Raw genomic sequence first — 2,773 nt, forward strand, 5'->3', positions numbered from 1 at the left:
TATTTTTATTTTTTTATATAGGTAAGAGTTTCATTAATTATTATTTTATTATAATAAAACAATCAATTCATCAAACTAAATCGTATTTTTTTTAAAAGATTAATTTTAAAATTAAAATCAAGCAAATCACACATATTTTGACTTTTTCAAAACTGGTTTAAATGCATCAAAAGTAAAATTGAAAGGGAAAAAAATTATAATTGAACAAATCAATTTATCAAACCATAAGCAAAAAAAAAAAAAATGTAACTTAAAAAAAAAAGTTGTATAAAAAAAAAAAAAAAAAAAAACCAACTTAAGGCCAAAATATATTCAATTCACATCCAACATCTGTATAAAAAATAATAATTATGAGGCATTCAAACTTCAAAATCTTCGGTCAAATATCCAAAAACTTTCTCAACCATTCTAAATCATTCAAACAAAATTCTAAAAACCTTCAATTTCAATTCTCAAAACAAAAACTACAAAATGGATTCCCATGTCAATTTTGTGGAGGCGGCCGGGAATAAATAGAAAGATCAAAAGAACTCTCATTTCTAAATTCGGTCTCCATTGGATTGTGCCCCGCTAGATTAAGTGATGTTCCCTAAAAAAAAAGAAAAAAGAAAATTCATTAGAATAAATTTTATGGACTAAATTACATTACAAACATATATATATAGAGAGAGAGAGAGATAGAGAGAGATTACTTACTTGAGAACTTTGTGGACTATGTGATGCTTGGAAAGACAGAGGTTGTGATTGTGGATACCTTGGTGAGTATGAATTAATATCACGTGTGAGAAGATTATACCCATAATTTATCAGTTGTGGCCAGTAGAAACTCCCAACATCCTACTCCATAAAACACCATGAAAAGTAAATACACTAGTACAACATAGTCTACAAAATAAACAAATAACACAAAACGAGCTAACTTGTGGTTAGCTTACAGATGAATTTTGAACATTTGAATATTGCTTGATTGACCAATAGTCTAAATAAGTTGTAAAATTTATCAATACATTACACAATTTATAAATAAATAAATAAATAACATAAAACAATAACTAACCTGTGGTTGGCTTGAAGATGAATTTTGAACATTTGTCGTGTTGCATGATTGACCAATGGTCTAAAGAAGTTCAAAAAATTATCAATACTTTACACAATTTATAAAAATAAATGCATGTCATTTGAAATTTTAAAAGTACGTAAGTAATACCTTACTAAGGCGGGTTGGTCGTGAAATAACTTTTGTTTTCTTATTCATCATCTCATGCCAAGGTTTTAATCTACCCCTCCCTTTGTATCCAACATCTTTCTTCTTTATGCCTTTAACTTGTGCAAAGTTGGGGTCATCCGCATCTAATTCTTTGGTACCAAAATTTCCAACTCTGTAATAACCCCGACCCGTAATTAGCTACTAATAAGTGATTAAAGATGCTAATTGAGTGGATCAAATGAATTATGGGATTAATATGTAAATTGCATGATATTTGGCTTTCTATCTGTTATTTATAGAAATATCTGTTTGGAATTCCACTTTAATATGTAAATCGAAAGCCTTATCAGCATTCGAAACCGAAATTGACTACACCGATGTGTTATTTGGAATTTTTAGAACCATATGGCAAATTTTATTAAAAATTGATTCAGTCTGATTAATTAAGTCATGTTTGGTTGGCCTAATATTCTAATTAATGTGTTTTAGTACCATAAACATATATATGAGACATAAGCTCATTTTGAGCTCATTTTCTTTTATCCCTTGAGTGGAAAAATCTAGTGAAACATTTTAGAGAGAGAGGGAGCACAATTCTAGAGAGAGAAAGGGAGAGATTGAAGAAGAATTAAAGGCTTTGACTTGAGCTCACCAAGATTGTGCTAGAACAAGAGTAATTCAAGACTCTAGGTAAGATTACAACCTCTAGATTGTGTAACTAAGTCATTTAACACAAAATTTCTTCAAGATTAAGTTTGATGTGTATATTGAGCTTAGACTAAAGATTTGAGTTGCAATTCATGCATGCATGTACATTTTCTTACAAATTGAGAATGATTTCCATGAATCCTCTCTTGCATGTTTGAAATTCGTCTTCATTTGGGGAAATCATCAAGTTTCAAGTTGTTTTGTGGTGTTTGATCATGTTTTGAGAAGTTTGATACAAGAAAAATTCATGCATGTTGTGTTCATAAACATTCTTGAAGTTTAAGTTGAAATTGGGAACTTTTGGCAAACCTTTGGGCCATGATTTTATGAAATGGTCCTAAATTCTTCATGTTTTACAAGTTTACTATGTTATCTCAAGTTTTAGGGCCCAAGAGATGTGTTTTGAAGGTTGGAATTTGAGTTTTGAGCTTAAAGGTGCAATCTGGAAATTTCAGAAATTGCATCTACACTCGAGCGTGGGAGTTCACGCTCGAGCGACCACTCTGAGTGCGTGCACTCCGCTCGAGCGACCAAAAGTCCGCTCGAGCGTGAATTGCAAGCTCTCAGAAGTTTCATGTCTTTTTCAGATCGCTCGAGCGAAGGAATGTGCGCTCGAGCGACCATTCACATTTTGCATGTCCGCTCGAGCGAGGAAAGCTACGCTCGAGCGTGGACCTTATTTTCAGAAATTTTACCTAAGTATTCCAAGGCATGTTTTGGCATCCTCATTGCATCTTAGGCATTCTTAAGCCTTAATTAAGCCATAGTAATGAGTTTATGGATTAGAAACACACTAAGAAAAGAATGTACCAAGTTCCGAGACTGCAAGTGTGTGTGTTTTAGGCAATGTGATATGAG

General features: G+C 32.1%; 1 long non-coding RNA gene across 1 annotated transcript; it reads right to left on the reverse strand.

The window, feature by feature from the left end:
- Positions 1–292: 292 nt before the first annotated feature.
- Positions 293–1,930, reverse strand: LOC114275660 (uncharacterized). The gene is made up of 3 exons (XR_014328975.1): positions 1,058–1,930; positions 697–837; positions 293–589 (listed from the first exon to the last, which is right to left on the reverse strand). It is a non-coding gene; the product is annotated as an uncharacterized LOC114275660 (long non-coding RNA).
- Between the last annotated feature and the right edge of the window lie 843 nt (positions 1,931–2,773).

Source organism: Camellia sinensis, chromosome 5 (assembly GCF_055761805.1).
Source record: "Camellia sinensis isolate YWXY chromosome 5, ASM5576180v1, whole genome shotgun sequence".
Classification (NCBI taxonomy): Eukaryota; Viridiplantae; Streptophyta; class Magnoliopsida; order Ericales; family Theaceae; genus Camellia; species Camellia sinensis.